The 22,366-nt window shown below is 50.2% G+C and overlaps 1 pseudogene; it reads right to left on the bottom strand.

Annotated features, from left to right (window-relative positions):
* Positions 1-21,981: 21,981 nt before the first annotated feature.
* On the bottom strand, positions 21,982-22,074 carry LOC149463143 (U2 spliceosomal RNA; annotated as a pseudogene).
* Between the last annotated feature and the right edge of the window lie 292 nt (positions 22,075-22,366).

Here is a 22,366-nt window from a genome sequence, read left to right as displayed (position 1 = left end):
TTGTACACGCTATATTTTTTGGGGGGATTTGTTTGCTAATTTTCTTCCCATGAAAGTGGAGTTACCCTTTAAGTGCAAAAGGGATTTCATGTACAGCATCATTTTTTTGTACTGAGGTCTGGTTTGATATTTCTCATATCAATAGCTGTGCCATACACTTTTTACGCAGGTTGAGTGCTCACTAAAATGATATATTCTAATGAACATGTTTCTTTAATCAGGTGCATATGACAACCCAGGTAAATGCAGAAGGAAGGCCGAATAGAGAAAGAAAAGGAAGAGAAGAGAGAGAAAGCTAGAAGAAGAATATCAGGACATGTGGGTAATCAGAGTTTTGTTCCGTGTCCATCTCCTCTGCCCTTTGTTGGAACTTCGCTGATTGTCTGCTGAAATATAACTTATCCAAGGGTCCCATGATCTTTCCAATAAATGTAGTTTATCATTCAATGTGGCTGATGGCTTTTTATGCACCATTTGCCATGACAGCGTTCACTACTGAAAAGGGGATGGACAAAAGACATCCAGGACCTGGTGACTGCTATTCTGGCCGCTAGGAATGTAAACCAGACCAATTTTTTGGAATGCTTTGGTTCCTCCTCTATTGGTTGGTTAAGTAGGGCCTGTAATGGGGACTTCTTAAAATTGACGAGGGTCAAAGAAAACACCAAATTGTATACAAAAATCCCAAACCTTTGACCTTTGGGCATGTCCTCCAAAATGTGGTGTTCTGCGTTCCTTTACCCACATTAGAGGAGGTGCCTGTGACATAAGCAGCAAGTCTGGTAGGTACCGCGTACAAAGTACATTTGACAGCTTTTATCTCAAACCTAACATAATTGGGGTGTTCTGCAACCAGGAAATGGAGGAGGGGGTTGTTTTTGTCCCCATTGCGCAAATGACCTCTTACTTTGTTGTTACTGGGCTGTATAGGCCGGCTTCAAACCTGAGCACCGTGTTAACGCAGGTTACAGTGAGGACCTATTTAGATCTATGCATGTGTGCAGAGCTCCTTTTTTGTTGTTGTGTGGGGTACATTATCATGGGTCAGCCTGTGTTTCCCGCTGTTCCTAGAAATTTCTGGAACTTGGAGTGGATGGGGATAAAAAAACTCTTATTACACAGGTCTTCCAGAAAGCTCCAATTATCAGTTTTTAGGTGGACCTGATCAAAAGCTCCATGCAGCTCTATGGTCAGGTGACTGTAACTGGACGTGCCCATTTACATCTGCCTACCTCTGAGTCCATTCAGGTTCTGTATAGGACAGAACAGGCTTTGTCCTTTCCAGTTTTTCAGCATCTAATTGTGACTTATCAGAGGTAGTCTGATGTAAACGGACACAAATCCACTTCTTTCCAGCTGCCCATAGAGCCATCACAGGTCCAGAGATGTCTGCTGTCAAAATGCGGGCAGAGACTGAATGGGCACGGATGTCACAAAACAGGAGCTGACAGGGAAAGGATCTGTGTTGTTTATACACAGGTCTCTCCCCCGTCGGAAATACTCAGCGATCACTGGGTGCAGGCGAGAAATCACCAGCCGGGACCCGGTGATTGACAGCCGAGGCCGTGAATGGCAGTGTGGGTAGGGCGCACGCGTGTCCCCTACCCGGAACTGCAAAATCACATGTGTATATATACGTGATTTTGCGCACCCTTGCCGCCCTGTAGCAGTATATCTGCTTAAGAATATATTGACACCCGCAGAAGCTCACAAAGGTGGTGCGTTTTGAGTGAGGAGAACTCGCCCTTCCCCCACCACATTCTGGTATAAACCAGCCCGGAGCGTCATTTTTCAATTTTAGAAGTGCACCTGATCCATACTTTATTGCTTCACACACACACAGGAGGTAAATACAGGAGGTTGAGCCGCCACATGCGACCCATTCAAGTAAACGGGTCCATGTCACAACTCAATCACTTGGCTTGTGGTGTGATATTTACATACAAGATTTCCATTTGACTGGTAAAAAAGGGGGGTTTACTTGGTGGCAGTAAATTCAAGTGAATAGGTCCAAGCTGCAACCATGTGCAATGTACACGGTTGCAGCGTTGTGGTGCAGACTTTTTAGGGGTTAAAGCAGGCTATGTCCTTATCGCCTGTAAAATGTCCTCTGAAAAGCGATCCACCACTCTTCAGAGTACTAAAGCCCTTCAGTGCAACAAGCCCTTAAGTAAAGAACTTTTGTAATTTTCTTTTTATCAGCGCTGTCATTAGGAAGGTTTCCCTTCACTTCCTGTCCTGTAGATTCAGCAGGAAGTGAAATGATAGCTTTCTCTACTGACCTCTGAAAAGCAATTCACTGTGCAAGGCTTTTCAAAGGGGCAACAAGAGCTGCTATTCTTCTTCACCTCATTTATGTATACAGAATAGATATACAATATATGTGTAATTTTTCTTTCCCCAACAAGCATGCATTCTCCAGGTATACTCACAATATGTAAGGCGTCATTCACACAGGGTGTGCTCCGCCTGTGCGAGGGCCGTGTTTACCCACACACGGGATGCACACATGTTCGTTCCGTGCATCTCTGTGCAGACGGTCCCACTGATATCAATTGGGATGCATCAGCTGCACAGACAGCCCCTGCTGCCATTTTGACATCTGTGTGGGTGCGGGTCCTCGAATGCAGACCGTGTGGAGTTCAGGGACCTGCATGCACCCGCATCCACATGACTGTTCTGTGCATCCATAGGTCAACACGACCCTTGCATGGACATATGCTGTAGAATGCCCCATATAAATGAGGCCTCGAGGCAATCCGAGTGGCTCTGTGCCTTGTGATCGTTGTAAACCAATCAAAGCTATTCCAGTAGTAAACACCGGCTGGGTTCATTCATTTATTACAAAAATAATTTTCTTTAATTTGCGAAAAAAAATGACTGTTAGAAATGAACCAAAAATAGGTTTTTCGTAAATCAGACCCTGGAGTAATACACAATCGCACACTGCAGCCCACAGTATAATGACTGGTTTTGTGTTGAGAGAATCCCCTTGTGTAACCCTTCATGGTAAATGATCCAGGCAGAGCCAATATGTCTTAGTGCACTCCAGTTCAGATCTGGCCGACTCCCCATTTCTATCTTCCACTTTCTCTGTGGTCACTCTGGCTTTGAATTGATCACTGAAGCCTTATGTAACCACCTCAATACCAGCGTGCAAAACATGGGATCTCCATGAGGTGTCTGATTTCACAAAAGGGGTCATTTTTGTTTGATAACAATAACATAAATGGAAGTTTAAAAACTAAATGTTCTTGTTTCCTTTTTTGAGTTGAAAATATAAAAGTATTTAGAAATGCCTCAAAATCTCTATCTGTATAAAAAAAAATAATGATATAAAAATAATCTGGGTCCTGTGTTGCATGACCTATTAATTGTCAGTCACACTATCACAGCACTTAGTGTTACTAAACCCCGGAGCCTGCATTCACTATACCTGGTCTCCCACAGTACACAGAACATGGAAATGCAATCATTTCAGTAAATAGAAACAGCAAAATACTTTTTTCATCAGCAGTATATAGCAGTCTTGTGACTTCTGTTAGTGTCCAGCCGAGCTCTGGCTAAGCTTATAGGAGGTGTTTCCATTCTTCTCTGACTATCCTATGAGGCTGTATGACCCCTGACCCTCTGGACATTGCCTATTAGCCCTGTACCGATCACATGCACCCTCCCCCCAAAAAACTAGCAATACACACCAAACTGAACATGTGCAGAGTGTCTCCTAGGGGCTCTGTACTTTCAGCAGATGGATTGGGGACAGTAAAAGAAAGGGAGGATCAGAGAAGACAGGATCAAACCGCCTTTTTACATAATGTGGAGGTTTAACCCCTTAGGTTCCACAGTGAGTATAACCAGCATGCTTTATTGCAAATACAGACTGATTTTACAGTTGTGGGTTTAGTAACACTTTTTAAAATTGCAAAATAACCTGGTAATGGAGGGGGTGTTACATGCCAGTATTGACTTGGTTAATTCCGTAAAATATATTGATATATATTTTCATCATGTAGCTTCTGATAAAGGAAGAGGGGATAGAAAGCATAAAAAAGGATGGACTTCAAGAGGTGGGGGCTTGGGCCGGAGAGGGGCAGCTGAACAGCTGAGAGGGACTCCCCACACTTCTCACCTACCACTTCCCTCCATTCCCCTTCATGGCCCAACACCATACCCTATGCGTCTTTCCTACCTCACTCTCCTTCCCTCCCCCACTCTTCTCCCCACCTCCTTCTTTTTTCTTATCTCATGCCCCTCTTCCCCTCTCTTTACCTCTGCTTCCCTTCCCCTACTTCCATTTGATGGGGCCGCCATAGTTCTGAGGTCAGTGCCACTTGGTAGAGCCAGTTGCCTGAAGCCAGTGATCTTTCTAGCTGTCTGGGGGGGGTTGAATTCTTCTCATTGACCACCAATGTAAGGGGCAATTTTTCACTGGCCACCAATAACTTTGTTTTAGTAGGGGTTCCCCGAGACCGGAAAGTTATTTCAAGGGTTTCCGCTGGGATTAAAGGGTTGAGAAAGGTTGGTCTAGACCAGTTTTTCTCAACCTTTTCAATACAGAGGAAGCCTTGAAATAACTTTCCGGTCTCAGGGAACCTCTGCTAAAAGTGACTATATCTACAACTCATGATACATTAGTGTGATGGTCGGGGGGAAGAATGCTCCTTACACTTAGGGTCATGGGGAAGAATTACCCTCTTCCAGAAAGCTAAAAGGACCAATGGTGTCAGTGGGAAGTTATCTAAGAGGCAGAAATTGTTTAAGGAACCTCTAGAGCAGCGGTTCTCAACCTGGGGGTCGCGACCCCTTTGGGGGTCGAACGACGCTTCCACAGGGGTCGCCTAAGACCATCGGAAAACACATATTTCCGATGGTCTTAGGAACCGAGACACCGCTCCTCGCCGCCGCCGCCGCCACCGCCGTCTCCAGGTGTGGGCGGGATGACATGCCGCCCCTGTCATCAGGACACACCTCGAGATCAATCCTCGCCTGTGATTGGCCGCCGGCACTGTAGCTCAGGAGAGGCACACAGGCGGCCAATCACCGGCAAGGAGGTGGAGCTTGGAGAGGAGGAGCCGAGCGGCACCGCGAAGATCGAGCGAGTGAAGAGGAGGAGAGCGGCCGGAGAAGGAAGACATCTGACAGGTAAGTGTCGGTACCATGGGAGAGGGAGGGAGCGAGCGAGCCCAGGCTGGAGCAGGGGTCTGCAAGGTAAGTATCATTGGTGTCAGTGGGAATAGTGCCCCATCATTGGTGTCACTAATACCAATGATGGGGCACTATTCCTCCCACTGATCCCAACGATGGGGCACTATTCCTCCCACTGACACCAACGATGGGGCACTATTCCTCCCACTGACACCAACGATGGGGCACTATTCCTCCCCCAAATGACACCAACGATGGGGCACTATTCCTCCCCCACTGACACCAAGGATGGGGCACGATTCCTCCCCCCACTGACACCAAGGATGGGGCACGATTCCTCCCCCTACTGACACCAAGGATGGGGCACTATTCCTCCCCCCACTGACACCAAGGATGGGGCACTATTCCTCCCCCCACTGACACCAAGGATGGGGCACTATTCCCCCCACTGACACCTATGATGGGGCACTATTCCCCCCACTGACACCAATGATGGGGCACTATTCCCCCCACTGACACCTATGATGGGGCACTATTCCTCCCCCCACTGACACCAATGATGGGGCACTATTCCTCCTCCCACTGACAGCAATGATGGGGCACTATTCCTCCCACTGATACCAATGATGGGGCACTATTCCTCCCACTGATACCAATGATGAGGCACTATTCCTCCCACTGACACCGATGATGGGGCACTATTCCTCCCACTGACACCGATGATGGGGCACTATTCCTCCCACTGATACCGATGATGGGGCACTATTCCTCCCACTGATACCGATGATGGGGCACTATTCCTCCCACTGACACCGATGATGGGGCACTATTCCTCCCACTGATACCAATGATGGGGCACTATTCCTCCCACTGACACCAATGATGGGGCACTATTCCTCCCACTGATACCAATGATGGGACACTATTCCTCCCACTGATACCAATGATGGGGCACTATTCCCCCCCACTGACACCAATGATGGGGCACTATTCCTCCCACTGATACCAATGATGGGGCACTATTCCTCCCACTGATACCAATGACGGGGCACTATTCCTCCCACTGACACCAATGATGGGGCACTATTCCTCCCACTGACACCAATGACGGGGCACTATTCCTCCCATTGACACCAATGACGAGGCACTATTCCTCCCACTGACACCAATGACGGGGCACTATTCCTCCCACTGACACCAATGACGGGGCACTATTCCTCCCACTGATACCAATGATGGGGCACTATTCCTCCCAATGACACCAATGATGGGGCACTATTCCTCCTACTGCAAAATTACAGTTATGAAGTAGCAACGAAAATAATTTTATGGGGGTCGCCACAACATGAGGAACTGTATTAAGGGGTCGCGGCGCTAGAAAGGTTGAGAACCACTGCTCTAGAGGAACCCTGGTAGAGAAATCCAGGTCTAGACCCTTCTAGTATTAGTCCCCCACTGCATGGGGACTGCGGCTCATTGCACTACACCCTGTATCCTGTAATCGTCCCCTACACACCAGGGCCTTGGTTATGTACTCATAGCTCATTACTGGTATATAGCCTGTCACCTCATGTACGCAACTCCTACGCATTGTTGTGATTAATGACCAGATGTTTGGTTTGGTATTTTTGGATCAATTCTCTTTCCCCGCTCTCTCCTTCACATCTATTGCTGTAATGTTGGCTTTGGCCCCCCAGGGCCCTTTCTTTTTTTTAACTGTTATTTCAATAAAATATGGAACTAAAAAAGAATGGACTTTTCTTTAATTTTGATTTGAATTAAAAAGTTAAATAGATACTCCTTGTCTTGTTTATAGCAAAACCGCAATCTCCAACATCCTTGTACAAAGGTGGACACGACACCCACGTTGAAATTCTCTTCACCATCAACAGGTACATTATGAATATTAAGACCTTTCCAAATCTAATCAGAAAAACTTGCATTTTACAATGCTGGTAGATTTGCACATAACCTGCTCTGAAACTCCCCCTGACTCTCCACATATTTATCCAAAAACTGGTGAACCCAACATAACAAAGGTAAAGTAATGACCTCGTGCATAAATGAACATAGAAAGGAGTCCTTATTCTATTCTTTTGATATGAAAAAATGCAGTTTGTCTGGTCCGCTATCAGTGCCAACTTCACACACAAGAATGTGTATATAGTGCATTTCCTCATATTTTATATATATCATTCTATCTATGATACACACATTTTATATGCCTACACTAATGTGACTCATTCAAGTGACTTGGGCCAGGCCACAACTGCATGCAGTGTACATGATTGCAGCAGGGTGGTGCAGTTTTTTAGGGGTTAAAAAAGACCATGAGGAGATAACCTAATGTTTCCTCATTGCCTGGCAAAATGTGCTCTGAAAAGCAACCCATCACATCTCTTTTCAGAGTGCTAAAAGGGTAGAATGAGCCCTTAAGTAAGGAACTGCTGTAACTTTTTTTATTGCTTGTGTCTCATGAGGGAGATTTCCCTTCACTTCCTGTCCTGTAGACTCAGCAGGATGTGAGAGGATATCTTTCCAATGTGAGGGAAATCCCCTTTTAGACAGTTGTCACCGGAACAAGTGTCTCCATTGGAACATTTTCTCTGAATTCCTGTTCTGGTGACAACGTGAAATGTCATGGCACATGTGGTGCTGTACCCAGCTTTGTGTGTTACGCCGACATGCGGGGAAAATGCATTTCCCTAGAAGTGATAGCAATGCTCCGGTGTGAATGGCTCCTTCTAGTTGGATCTTCAGAGCTGGATAGCTGGACTGAATGCTGGGGAATTGGTAGAACTTTGACCTGCTTTGAACTCCTTCCCGGTACATTTCCCTGATGTTCCATAGAAGTACGGAACCCACGCTTCATGCTGCCCCAGCCTGCCTATGGTCAGATAGCGATTCCTCTAAGGCCTTGTTTACACATGTTGTCTTCTGAAAGCAATCCACAGGAGATCTCTTTATAAAAGCATTTGAGAGGCGGCTCGTAGGAGTTATGTCACCTCCACACCATATGTGTTAACTATTAAAAACCTGGAGCACCATGCCTCAACCCCCTTCAGAAGGACTTGTTCACACTAGTGGTTGAGGGGCAGTAAAACCTCCTGAATGAGCTGCATTTTTCTTGGCCCCCAACCCCTCCCCCTGTAGCTGCAGAGGCAGCGTCCAAGGGTGTAGTCATGGCGTGGCGGCAATGTTTGGCTTAGTGGCTGCAGCAGGAATCTCCCACCTGTTGCTTTGGATGGGCCTAGTGCCTGCTGAGTGTGACCCATTCAAGTCCACCACCAGCATTTGGCCACCTTGTCCAGGTACAAGGCAGTGTGCTCCATGTCCGAAGGCTTCACTTCCCACCAATGTCCTGCGTTGGGGGGGCGCACACAGAGAATGCCCCATGACATTGGAGACGTCCTCCCCCATATCCCTGTACTCCTCTCCTCCCCTCCTCCTCTCATATAGGACTCGTCACACGTGTGTGCAGAAACTCTCACATTCACCAACGTTTATCTGCGTTTATTCCTCTCCTATTGCATTTTGGTGCGTTTTTTCCTGTGGTTATTCCTTGTCATCATTTCCTTTGTGGGGGTCGGAGAGGAGAGATAGAGGAGCGTTCTATTTCATGGTGGTATTTTGGGATGTCTTCAGCCATGGCCCTTATTAGTATCTGAGCTCTAGTTAGATATATACAGTGAAGGAAATAAGTATTTGATCCCCTGCTGACTTTGAATGTTTGCCCACTCACAAAGAAATGATCAGTCTAAAACTTGTAACATTGAAAGACAGAATAGCAACAAAACATTCAAAAGAAATGCATGTCTAACAAATGATGCACTGATTTGCATGTTCATGAGCGAAATACATATTTGATCCCCTATCATTCAGCAGGATTTCTTGCTTCCAGGTGTCTTTCATACAGGTAACAAGCTGAGATTAGAAGCAGTCTCTTAAAGGGTGTGCTGCTAATCTCATTTTGTTACCTGACACCTGTCCATGGGAGCAATGAAACAATCAGATTCCAAACTCTCCACCATGGAGAAGACCAAAGAGCTTTCCAAGGATGTCAGGGATGAGACTGTAGACCTACACAAGGCTGGACTGAGCTACAAAACTATCGCCAAGCAACTTGGTGAGAAGGCGACAACAGTTGGTGCAATCGTTCGCAAATGGAAGAAACGCAAAACAACTGTCAGTCTCCCTAGATCTGGTGCACCATGCAAGATCTCACCTCGTGGAGTGTCAATGATGATGAGAACAGTGAGGAATCACCCCAGAACCACACGTGAGGATCTTGTCAATGATCTCCAGGCAGCTGGGACCACAGTCACCAAGAAAACAATTGGTAGCACACTACGCCAACAAGGATTGAAATCCTGCAGTGCCCGCAAGGTCCCTCTGCTCAAGAAAGCACATGTCCAGGACCGTCTGAAGTTTTCCACTGATCATCTGAATGATGCAGAGGAGGACTGGTTGAAAGTGCTGTGGTCAGATGAGACCAAAATCAAGCTCTTTGGCATCAATTCAACTCACCGTGTTTGTAGGAGGAGGAATGCTGCCTATGACCCCAAGAACACCATCCCAACTGTCAAACATGGTGGTGAAAACATGTGATTGCCAACAAGGGATTGGCCACCAAGTACTGTTTTGTGAGGGTAATCAAATACTTATTTCCCTCATGAACATGCAAATCAGTGCATCATTTGTTAGACATGCATTTCTTTTGAAATTTTTGTTGCTATTCTGTCTCTGTGTTACAATACACCTACCATTTGATTTTTAGACTGATCATTTCTTTGTGAGTGGGCAAACATTCAAAACCAGCATGGGATCAAATACTTATTTCCTTCACTGTAGGTCCCCCAAAAGTCCTACAAGGCCCTTAAGGTCTGATGTGACTGGAACCCCTCAAAATGGCGTGGGGTCCCTCCCTGCCAAAAGTCATACCAGGCCCTTCAGGTCTGGTCTTACTGCAACCCTCCCCCCGCTTCATCAAAACAACCCAAACCAGACATTTTAGGTCTGAAGTGAGTGGCCCCCCAAAGTTATGCATGTGTACCCCTCCCACCAAAAGCCATACTGGACTCTTTAGGCCTGGCCTGACTGGAACCCCCAAAAATGAATGGGGTCAAAAGCCATACCACGCCCTTTAGGTCTTCTCTGGCTGAAAATCCAAAAATATGCACGCGCTCCCCCAAAAGCCATGCCAGGCCCTTTAGCTCTGCTCTGACTAGAATTCCCAAAATATGTGTGTGGTCCCCACTAAAAGCCACACCAGGCCCTATAAATGTGACAAATGTGTGTATAGTCCCCCCAAAAAAGCCATAGCAGGTTCTTTAAGACTAGTCTGACTGGAATTTCAAAAACATCCATGGGGTCCCCCATATCAGACCCCATAAAACAAAATGCGGAGGTGCCCCCCCAGATGTCATACCAGGCCCTTCAGATTTGGTAAAGCTTTTAAGGGGAACACCAGTGAAAAATTTAGCGTAGGGTTCCCCCCAGAAGCCCTACCAGACCCTTCATCCGAGCACAATGCCTGGCAGGCCGGGAAAGGGGGGGATGGGCATGCAGCCCCCCCCCCCTCCTGAATCTTACCGGGCCACATGGCCTCAACATGGGGGATCCCTGGCAGGGGTGACCCCAGGCACAGTAGCCGGCCCCCATGTTGATGAGGACAAGGGCCTCTTCCTCACAACTCTGGCCCGGTGGTTGTGGGGTTCGGTGGGTGACTTATCAGAATGTGGAAGTCCCCTGAAAAGTAAGAGGGCCCCAGATCCCGCCCCCTCCGTGGAACAGTATGGGGTACATAGTACACCTTGTTACTCCTTCACAACCATCCAATCCAGCAATAGAGACGAAAGACACCACAGTGGGAAAAAGTTCTTTATTAGGAGGAAAACCCAGACACAGGAAGAATCCAGTCATTTCATGGGGGACTGAGGGGGACCGATCCCGGCTCGGTTTTTCCGACCACGCTGCCACATCACAACCCACCGACCGATCGCTGTGTGTCCATTTGATTTGGAGGAGATCGAACGTCCGTGTGACTAGGCGGAGCTACGACGTGGCCACTCCCCTTTGTAGGCGTTTCCAGTGGGGCAGGGAATGCCCGACCCTACAGTCAGTGGGGGCTTCCTACCCTGCGATATGATTCCATCCACTACTAGCACCTCCCTTCTCCCTGCCCTGAGCGCCATTAGCGAATCAGGAAGAGGCATGACGGAATCTCCGCCCATAATCTATCCTTGAGTGCGACGCTCCACTTCTAGAGCTTGTGGGCGGAGCTTGTCAACTACCGAGAAAGCGGGAGAGGCGAGAGGAGGCGCTAGAGGTACCAACATGACTGGACAAACACGGCTCATGCCCAGCGCAATGTTAGCGCCTAACCTCTGCCCGCCTTGCGCCCTGCTAGCGCCCGCCCGGCTCCTATTAGCATCAGACCTGTGCCTCCAGCACCCCGGTCAGCTCCATCTGTAGCTGACAAATCGCGCCCACCACCGATAGAAGTGGAGCACTGCCCCGATATGGGTGGGGATTCTGCCTTCCTGATTCTTGATTCGGTTTAGGTTGGGCATTAATAGGGCGCGCTTCCTTCTGGGAGTTGTAGTCCTCCGTGCCTGGATCTTCCACTATCTAAAGGCAGACGGCACAGCTCTGAATGACACTTCCAAGAATGAATCGGAAAAAAGTTCTTCAAACACAAACACTTTCCGGAAGTCTGTGGTTGGGTTGTATAGTAGAGGGGCGGAGTGTCATAGGTGAGTCACTTGTCAGGGCGGATCCATTACATGCCGTAGAGTGCCGGGGGGCGGTACAGAGCGGTGTACGTGGGCGGGGCATGGAAAGACCCAGAAGAACGAGGAGGACAGAGGACTACTGACTGCATGGAATGTGCTGGAAGTATGGAGGGGTGTATGGGGGGGGCGCATGGAGTGTGTTGTGGGGACTGCATGGAGTGTGCAGGGAATATGGAGGGGTGCGTTGGAGACGCATGGAGTGTGTTTTGGAGATTGTATGGAGGATGGATGGAGTTTGTTATGGAGAGTGTATGGGGTATAGGATAGTTGAGAATGCATGGAGTGTGCAGGGAATATGGAGGGGTGTGTTGGGGACGCATGGAGTGTGTTTTGGAGATTGTATGGAGGATGCATGCAGTTTGTTATGGAGAGTGTATGGGGAACGTATGGAGTGCGCTATGGGGTATAAGAGAGTGTGGAGTGTGTTAGGTATAGGAGAGTGTATGGGGGACACATGAAGTATGTTATGCAGAGTGTATGGTGGACGCATGGAGTGTGTTATGGAGAGTGTATGCGGGATACATGGAGTAAGTTATGGAGAGTGAATGGGGACGCATGGAATGTGTTGAGTATAAGAGAATGAATGAGGGATGCATGGAGTGTATTAAGGGAGAGAGGAGAATGTATAGGGGATGCATGGAGTGTTATGGGGTAAAGGAGAATGTATGGAGGACCCATGGAGTGTGTTATGGGATATATGAGAGTGTATAGGGGATGCATGGAGTGTTTTATGGAGAGTGTATGGGGGATGCATGGAGTGTTATGGGGTATTGGAGAGTGTATGGGGGATGCATGGAGTGTTATGGGGTATAGGAATGTGTACGGGGGACACATGGAGTGTGTTATGGGGTAAAGGAGAATGTATGGAGGACCCATGGAGTGTGTTATGGGATATATGAGAGTGTATAGGGGATGCATGGAGTGTTTTATGGGGTTATAGGTGTGTATGGAGGACGCATGGGAGTGCATTATGGGGTATAGGACAGTGTATGGGGGATGCATGGAGTGTGTTATAGGGTATATGATGGTGTATGATAGATCCGTGGAGTGTGTTATGGATGGTGAACAGGGGACGCATGGAGTGTGTTATGGGGTATACGAGAGTGAATGGGGGACACATTGAGTGGGTTACGGGATATAGGAGAGTGTATGGGGGACGCATGGAGTGCATTTCGGGGTATAGGAGAGTATGGGTTATGCATGGAGTGTGTTATGGGATATAGGACAGTGTATGGTAGATGCGTGGAATGTGTTATGGATGGTGAATAGGGGATGCATGGAGTGTGTTATTGGGTATACAAGAGTGTATGAGGGACACATGGAATGCATTACGGGGTATAGGAGAATGTATGGGGACGCACAGAGTGTGTTATGGAGAAGGCATAGACTGCACTTTGGGGTATAGGAGAGTGTATGGGGGACGCATGGAGTGCTTTCCGAGTTTAGAAGAGTTTATGGGCAACACAGAGTGTGTTATGGAGAGTGTATGTGGGATGCATGGAGTATGTTGTGGGGTGTAGGGCAGTGTATAAAGGACACAAGGTGTGTGTTAGGGGGTATAGAAGAGTATGGGAACACATGGAGGGTGTTATGGGGTATCGGACAATGTGTGGAGGACGCATGTTGTTATGGGGTATAGGAGAGCGTATGGGGGACGCATGGAGTGTGTTACAGGGTATAGGAAAGTGTATGGGGACGCTTGGAGTGTGTATGGGGGATGCATGGGAGTGCGTTATGGGATATAGACAAGTATATGAGAGATTTATAGAGTGTGTTATGGGGGACACATGGAGTGCATTACGGGGTATAGGAGAATGTGTGTGGACGCATGGAGTGTATCATGGAGACTGTACGGTGGACTAATGGACTGGGTTATGGAGAAGGCGTTTAGTGCGCTTTGGGGTATAGGAGAGTGTATGGGGGACATATGGAGTGTGTATGGGGGATGCATGGGAGTGCGTTATGGGGTATAGGACAGTGTATGGGGGATGCATGGAGTGTGTTATGGGGTTTAGGATAGTGTATGGTAGATGTGTGGAGTGTGTTATAGTGTTGAATAGGGGACGCATGGAGTGTGTTATGGGGTATACGAGAGTGTATGGGGGATGCATTGAGTGCGCTACGGGGAATAGGAGAGTTTATGGGGGTTGCATGGAGTGTGTTTGGGGGTATAGGAGAGTGTATGGGGGACACCTGGAGTGCGCTGTGATGTAGAAGAGTGTGTAGGAAACATATGGGGTGTGCTATGGTGTTTATGAAAGGGTATGGGGACACATGGAGAGTGTATGGGGATACATGGGGTGTGCTGTGGGGTATAGGAGAGCATATAAGGACCACAGGGGGACCCATTGGGTGCAGTAGAGAACATGGGGTAGGATGGTTTCCAGGGTTCCCTCTGAGCTCCCCATAGTGTAGATGTGGATGTGGGGGTCATTGTGGTGGGTGGTGTGATGGGGGAGGGGAGGGGTGCACAGCACTCCCCATAGGATGGATGAATAGATCCCGGGATTGGTATGGAGTACGATGTATATGGTGAGAGGTAAGGTGTGTATAGATGGGGGGGGGGGTACTGGCTCCTCCTCCTCCCCCTAGTCCCCTGTGGGGGGTGTAGACTTGTCTTTGTAGCGGGACGCTCTGAGTGATGACAGTGACCCCCATACATTGCCATGTCTTCTCTCCTCCAATCATAGAGATCCAGCTGTTTGGATTGGAAGGAAATATGGAATCTGGTGACACACCTCATTCTTTTACAGTGGAACTGATCTCAGGAAGAAAAGGTTTTCCATCTTCTACAGCCGTGGTCTCCAAACTGCGGCCCTTTGTCCAGCCCTTGGGGCACTATTCCATCCACTGATGGCAACAAAGAGACATAATTCCCCCTACTGGCACCAATGAAGGGGCGCATTTCCTCCCAATGAGAGCAGTAATTATGCCCAATGACACCAACGATGGGTCACAATTCCTCCCAATGACACCAACAATGGGTCACAATTCCTCCCAATGACACCAACGAAGCTTCACAGTCCCTCTCAATGACACCAACGATGGGTCACAATTCCTCTCAGTGATACCAACGATGGGTCGCAATTCCTCCCAATGACAACAGTAATGGGGCCCATTGACACCAACGATGGGTCACAATTCCTCCCCATGACACCAAAGACGGTCATAATTCCTCCCAATGACACTCATGATGGGTCACAATTTCTCCCAATGACACTCATGATGGGTCACAATTCCTCCCAATGACACCAACGATGGGTCACAATTCCTCCCAATGACGCCAACGATGGGGCGCAATTCCTCCCAATGACGCCAATGTTGGGTCGCAATTCCTTCCAATGACAACAGTAATGGGGCCCATTGACACCAACGATGGGTCATAATTCCTCCCAATGACACCAAAAACGGTCATAATTCCTTCCAATAACAGCAGTAATAGGGCCCAATGACACTAATGATGGGTCACAATTCCTCCCAATGACACTCATGGTGGGTCACAATTCCTCCCAATGACTCTAATGATGGGTTACAAATCCTCCCAATGACACTAACGATGGGTCACAATTCCTCCCAATGACACTCACGATGGGTCACAATTCCTCCCAATGACACTCCCGGTGGGTCACAATTCCTCCCAATGACACTCACGATGGGTCACAATTCCTCCCAATGACACTCACGATGGGTCACAATTCCTCCCAATGACACTCACGGTGGGTCACAATTCCTCCCAATGATACTCACGGTGGGTCACAATTCCTCCCAATCACACTCACGGTGGCTCACAATTCCTCCCAATGACACTCACGGTGGGTCACAATTCCTCCCAATGACACGCACGATGGGTCACAATTCCTCCCAATGACACTCACGGTGGGTCACAATTCCTCCCAATGACACTCACGGTGGGTCACAATTCCTCCCAATAACACTCACGGTGGGTCACAATTCCTCCCAATGACACTCACGGTGGGTCACAATTCCTCCCAATGACACTCACGGTGGGTCACAATTCCTCCCAATGACACTCACGGTGGGTCACAATTCCTCCCAATGACACTCACGGTGGGTCACAATTCCTCCCAATGACACGCACGATGGGTCACAATTCCTCCCAATGACACTCACGGTGGGTCACAATTCCTCCCAATGACACTCACGGTGGGTCACAATTCCTCCCAATGATACTCACGGTCCCTTCAATAGCTCACAATTCCTCCCAATGACACGCACGATGGGTCACAATTCCTCCCATTGACACTCACGGTGGGTCACAATTCCTTCAATGACACTCACGGTGGGTCACAATTCCTCCCAATGACACTAATGAATGGTCACAATTCCTCCCAATGACACCAATGATGGGTCACAATTCCTCCCAATGACACTCATGATGGGTCACAATTCCTCCCAATGACACTCATGGTGGGTCACAATTCCTCCCAACGACACTCATTTTTTGATTGAAAAGATACTTTTATTACAGAAAGTATAAAAAATAACATGATACTTGTAATCGGGGTACATTTCACCCTATACTGCGACGCAGCGCACCACATAGCAATACAGTTGCAAGCATACGATAAATACATTCAGAAATAAATACATTCGCTCAGCGGTATGATGCCTGACGTGATGTGCGTAGAGGAAGAACCTCCAGACCAACACGTCGTGCATGACGCCGCTTACCCTGAAACCATAGCATCCTAATACACAGTACTTTTCCTAATGTCACAAAATCATGCAAAAACGAAAACCGACTGTTACACTATACAACAAGCATCGGGTGTGTGGGGGGGGGGAGGGGGTAAAAAGGGGGAAAACACAGGCCCGAAGCTTTATTGAAGGGACAAAGACACGCAAGGGGGAGTAGGGGGAAGGGGAAATCTTCAGACGTCCTCTTCCTCCTTAAAGTCCATCAAGGTATAGTCTCTGAGCAGACTGAGGACCAGTCTGCGACAGTCCTCAATGGACATCCTCTCCCGCTGGTGGATGAGGTGCTTTCTGGCGCACCATAAAGCGTCCTTAAAACAACACAGCACCCGCCAGGCGCCGTCAATGTCATCCAGAGAAAAAGTTCCACAGAATAGTCCATTCAACACCCCAAAGTGTGTGATGGCTGACTGTGGTACAAAGTCCTTGAGTTCAGGTTCCAGGGCCCCCAACAGGGCCTGAGCAAAAGAGCACTCCCAGAAAACGTGGTGAGACGTTTCCTCGTGGATGATGCAGAAGGGGCAGTGTCTGTATCTGCTCAGGTTCCTGGCATGCATAAATGTCCTGAGAGGCAACCCCCCCTGGATTGCCATCCATGCCAGGTCTTTGTGCCTGTTGGTGAGAATGTTGGAAGAAACATTCCTCCAGACCACCAGGTGTCTGAAGGCAGGCCTGGAACCGACTCCAAAATGTCACTTGCTCTGATAAGCTTGTAGATGGTCTTTGGTTTCCACAAGTCAGGCTTGACTCCCTGCAGCCCCTGCTCCCTGATGAACTTGAAGGTATCCAAGTAGTACCAAGGAGTGTCCCAGTTGTAGGGGATGGAACTATCCCAAGTGTCCCACCCGAGGGACCTCCAGAGAGGCAACAGGAAGAAGCGTGACATTGCGTTCCCGCCAGAGTCCATAATCCTTTTGGGCAAAGTTCTGCGGATGCAGTTGCAAGCAAAGAACACCCTCAGTTGGGTGGCGATGTCGGGCACGCCCTTACCGCCCTTGAGGGGTTCCTTGAACATGACTGCCCGCTTCACTCTGTCCATCTTGGAGCCCCAGATGAAGTGAAACGCCGCCCTGGTGATGGCCTTACAGGTGTTGACCCGTGGGGGCCAGGCCTGGGCGAGGTACTGCAACACAGGGAGAATCTCGCTGCGGAGTACCAGTGTCTTCCCTTCGATGGTGAGGTCTCTGAGGCTCCAAAGTCCAAATTTCTGACGCATCTTAGCCAGTCTCTCCTCCCAAGACTTCAGGGCTGCGCCCTCGGCACCAAACCAAACTCCCAAAATTTTCATGAAGTCTGTCTTGATGCCAAAGGGCATGGATGCCGAAGAAGGCAGGAACCACTTTCCGAAGAGCATGACTTCCGACTTCCCGCAGTTGACCTTTGCCCCCGAAGCTTGGCCGAAGTCCTCGCAGGTCTGGACGAGCAGGTCGATGGAGCGCTGGTTGGCACAGAACACCGTCACGTCGTCCATGTAGAGCGAGCACTTCACTTCCCGTCTGTCTGGTCCCGGTGCGGTGATTCCCCCGATCTCTGGATTCCGTCTGATGCATTCGGCGAAGAGCTCTATACAGCAAACAAAAAGCAGAGGTGAGAGAGGGCAGCCTTGTCTGACCCCGGAGAGGACCGGGAAGGGGTCAGTTTTCCAGCCGTTCACCTGCACGGAACTACAAATGTCGTTATACATAATATCCACATACGAACAGAACATTTCCCCAAGACCAAACCTGCGCAGGGCTCTGCACATAAACCCATGGGAGACACGGTCAAAGGCCTTTTCCTGGTCAAGACTGACCAGGGCCGCGTGCACACGGCGGTCTTTGATGTATTGGACCGTGTCCCGGACAAAGCGCTAGGCTGTCCGCAATCCTGCGGCCAGGAATGCCACAAGTCTGATCCGGGTGGATTATCTGTCCGATGACAGCCTTCAGCCTGTTCGCCATGACTTTGGCGAGGATCTTGTAGTCCACGTTCAGGAGAGAAATGGGACGCCAATTTTTCAAGTCACATCTCTCCCCCTTACGCTTGTACAGGATCGTGATCATCCCCTCTCTCAACGAAGGAGGCATCTTGCCCTCCACCACCATCTCCTCGTACAGCTCGAGCAGGTCCGGGCCCACGAGATCCCACAGCGCTACATAGAGCTCCGCTGGGAGACCGTCGTAGCCCGGGGTCCTGCCTCGCCTAAAGGATTTAGCGGCAGAGTGCAGCTCCTCCAACGTCAAGGGGGCGTTGGTGGCCGACAAACCTGCAGGATCAATAGCATTAGAGATACCTGACAAGAACCTGTCGGCTGCTGCCGTGTCTGTTTCTTTGGGGGAGTAGAGGTCGGTGTAGTAGTCGCTGACCACTTCCATCACGGCCTCCTTCCCTTTCTGGAGCGTTCCGGTCTTGTCACGCAGCTCCGACAGGGGTGTGTGTCCTGAGTGGAGTTTCCTGAAAAAGAAAGAGTTACACTTCTCACCTTTCTCTAGATGCTCCACCTTGGCACGGAAGACAATGTGCCTGGATTCTTCCTCAAAGTGCTTTTTCAAGCTCTTCTTGGTGTCCTCCAGGTCTTGCCTCACGTCCCAGCCACAGAGGTGAAGGTCCTGCAGGGATTGCAGCTGACGCTGCAGTCTCCTGAGTTCCCTCCTCCTGGCACACACTTGCTGGCGTCCCCTGGCCTGAAAGAAGCTGCGCAGCTTGACTTTCACGAACTCCCACCAGTCGCTTACCTTGGGAAAGAAAGACTTCTCCTCTCGCCAGGCACCGTAGATTTCCCTGAGCTCCGCTAGCAGTTCCTCGTCGTCCAGCAGGGTGCAATTCAGCTTCCAGGAGCCTGGGCCCGGGGCAAAGCCCTCTCCCAGGTCACCCCGAAAGTGAATGGCCCTGTGGTCAGAGAAAAAGCAGGGAACCATGGAGAACCCGCGGTGCCTGACTGCCCTAGAGGTGAGCACAAAGTCAATCCTGGAACGCACAGACCCGTCGGGGCGGCTCCATGAGTAGTTCACGGAACCGCGCCCCACGGATCCCACGGCGTCCTGCAGGGAAGCCTCCGCAATCACCTCCCGGAGCAGCTTCGAGGTGGCGTCGAGTTTAGCGTACATGCTGGAGCTGCGCCCATCCTCCTATCGGACAGTTAAAATCACCGCCGATTACTACTGTTCTCGTTGTGACGAGTTGCGTCCGCAGGGTTTGGAAAAGCTCCAGCCGCGCGTTCTTCTCCGGGGAGGCGTACACGTTGATGAGCCTAACGAGCTCCCCCGCCCATGAGCCGTCTATGACCAAAAGGCGGCCACAGACGAGCTCTTGGACGGAGTCAACAGTGAAACGACCTCCTCTGATAAGAACCGCTACCCCTGCAGACTTGCAATCGCCACCCCCAGACCAGTAGGAGGGACCGTGGGTCCACTGGGAGGACAAATGAGTGTACCTCCTCAGAGGGGGAAGGGCGCACTCCTGAAGCATGTAGACATCACTCTGCTGTGTGGAAAGAAAGGTCAGCACAGTCTGCCTCCTAGACACATCCTTGATGCTCCTCACATTAATGGAAAAGATAGAGATCTCAGCCATCATGGGAAAGAGATGAAGGGGTTAGTCGGCAGGGGCTGTGCTTACCTCCCCTGGAGAGGGAGGGCGACCTCTGTGACCTCTGCAGCCTGACCAATGTCCTGGCTCAGACCGATCTGGTTGAGGACCTCGTTGAGGACCTCATCGAAGTCGTTGGAGAGATCTGGTTCCGACCTGGTCAGAGCCATTTCTTCTTCCACCTCCTCCTCCTCCAGCGTGTCGAGGTCCTCCCCGACGGGTCGGGACCTGCGACATTCTGGAGGACGGCAGGCCGTTTGGTGGCGGTGGAGGCGTCCTCCGCCGCCGGGCTGGCCTGCTCCTTCTTCTGCTTCCTGTACCCCGCCGCAGAGCTGCTGACGGTGGTGGCAGGGTGAAGGGGCGGGAAATCCTCCTGTGAGGACAGGTCGGGGGGGTGGAACCGGGCCCGGGAGGGGTGGGGCAGGGGGGCAAAGGGCAGGAGGGCAAGGGGTAGGGGGGGCAGGAGGGGCAGGAGGGCCAGGGGCGGGGGGGGCAGGGGGACCAGGGTCGGGGGGGGCGGCCTCCGGCACCGGAGGGGTAGGGGGGGCTGGGGTGGGGGGAGGGGGGTTCCTCTTACCTGGGACCTTCTGAGGCTTCTGTGGCGCTGGTTTGGCAGCAGGGCCCCAGCATACGTCCTGCTTCTCTCTGGGCAGTCCCTGTAGACGTGCTCTGACCGTCCACAGAGGTTGCAGGTTTTGGACCTCGGGCAATCCTTGGTCTCGTGACCTGCAGACTGGCAGAATCTACATGGAAGCACATGGCAATCCTTACCCTCGTGCCCCGGCTGTCCGCACCTGCGGCATGACTGGGGTTGATCCGGGTAATGTAGGAGTCCTGCTGACGCTCCCAGGGAGAAGCACTGTTGCAGGTGTTGGAGATCTCCAGCGGGACGATCTCTCAGCAATCTGCAAAACACAGCCCACTTACCTGTCCAGAAGCCATTGGCGTCTAGTATCCGGACTGAGTCCTTCAACACGACGCAGAACCTCTGGAGATAGGTGGCAATATCTCTTCCGGGGACGTGAGGGTTCCTCATGGACACCGTTATCCGCCTTTCGTCCCTTTGAATGGGAGAATTCGCAATAGACTTGCAGAAAAGGGAATCGGGCCCAGAGGTCTTCACCGTCTCCCAGTACCTTCTGCAGACCTGTAACGATACAAAAGTTACGAAGAAGATACCTTTCATGAAGGACTGCACCGACAGGGTCTCTGCCTTGCTGAATCCTTGTTCCAGGATCATCTTCTTGCCAAAGACTTCCGGGGTCATGTCCGGGACTCTGCCTTCCACTTCTTTCAGTCGCAGCACGACTGTCTGCTTCATCCAGGGCTCCAGGGGGGGGAAACAGTCTGCAGGGCCGGAGCGTTCTGAGGTGGAGGTGGAGGCGGAGGGGGCTTCTCCCGAAGTCTTGGCTGGGGCGGCGGCGGCGGTCAGCGGCTTCTTGGCGGTTTGCTTATTCTTCCCCATCTTGTCGCAGAGGAGTTCTCAGGAGGGCTTCCAAGAGGTCTTCAGCGGATTCCTTCTCCTTCTTCTTCCTCGGCGGCTTCACTCTTGCTTAGCCTTTGAAAAGGCTATTGAGCGTCTACTGCCCGGAGGTAGTAACGCAGAGTGAACAAGGGGGGGGAAGATCACAAACTCGTTCTGTGTGGGGGCTAAGCCTCAAACCCAATAGCAGCAAGCAGGTGAAGCCGAATTTAATCGACGATCCTACCAGGCCGAGTAGAGGGTACCCCACACAGACCAAATGGCTGGGATAGATACAAGTGGTTCTCAACGTCCTAGCTGGAAGCAGGGACACCCCTAAAGGCAAGGTCGATACTACACTTGATCTTAGCCAAAAGGCCGAGAAGCGATGATGATTGGTCACAATTCCTCCCAATGACACTCATGATGGGTCACAATTCCTCCCAATGACACTCATGATGGGTCACAATTCCTCCCAATGACACTCATGGTGGGTCACAATTCCTCCCAATGACACTCATGGTGGGTCACAATTCCTCCCAATGACACTCATGTTGGGTCACAATTCCTCCCACTGTCACCAATGATGAGGTGCTATTTCTTTCTCTGACAACATCCTGGTGCATTGTTTATTCCCACGCACATCAGGACCTTTTCTACTCCCAATAGCCAAAGTCCGTGC

This window comes from Staurois parvus, unplaced genomic scaffold (genome assembly GCF_062004578.1).
Source record: "Staurois parvus isolate SC_StPar_1 unplaced genomic scaffold, SC_StPar_1.0 ptg000159l, whole genome shotgun sequence".
NCBI lineage: Eukaryota > Metazoa > Chordata > Amphibia > Anura > Ranidae > Staurois > Staurois parvus.
The sequence above is the reverse complement of the archived record's forward strand: the minus strand, read 5'-3'. Positions and strand labels throughout refer to the sequence as shown.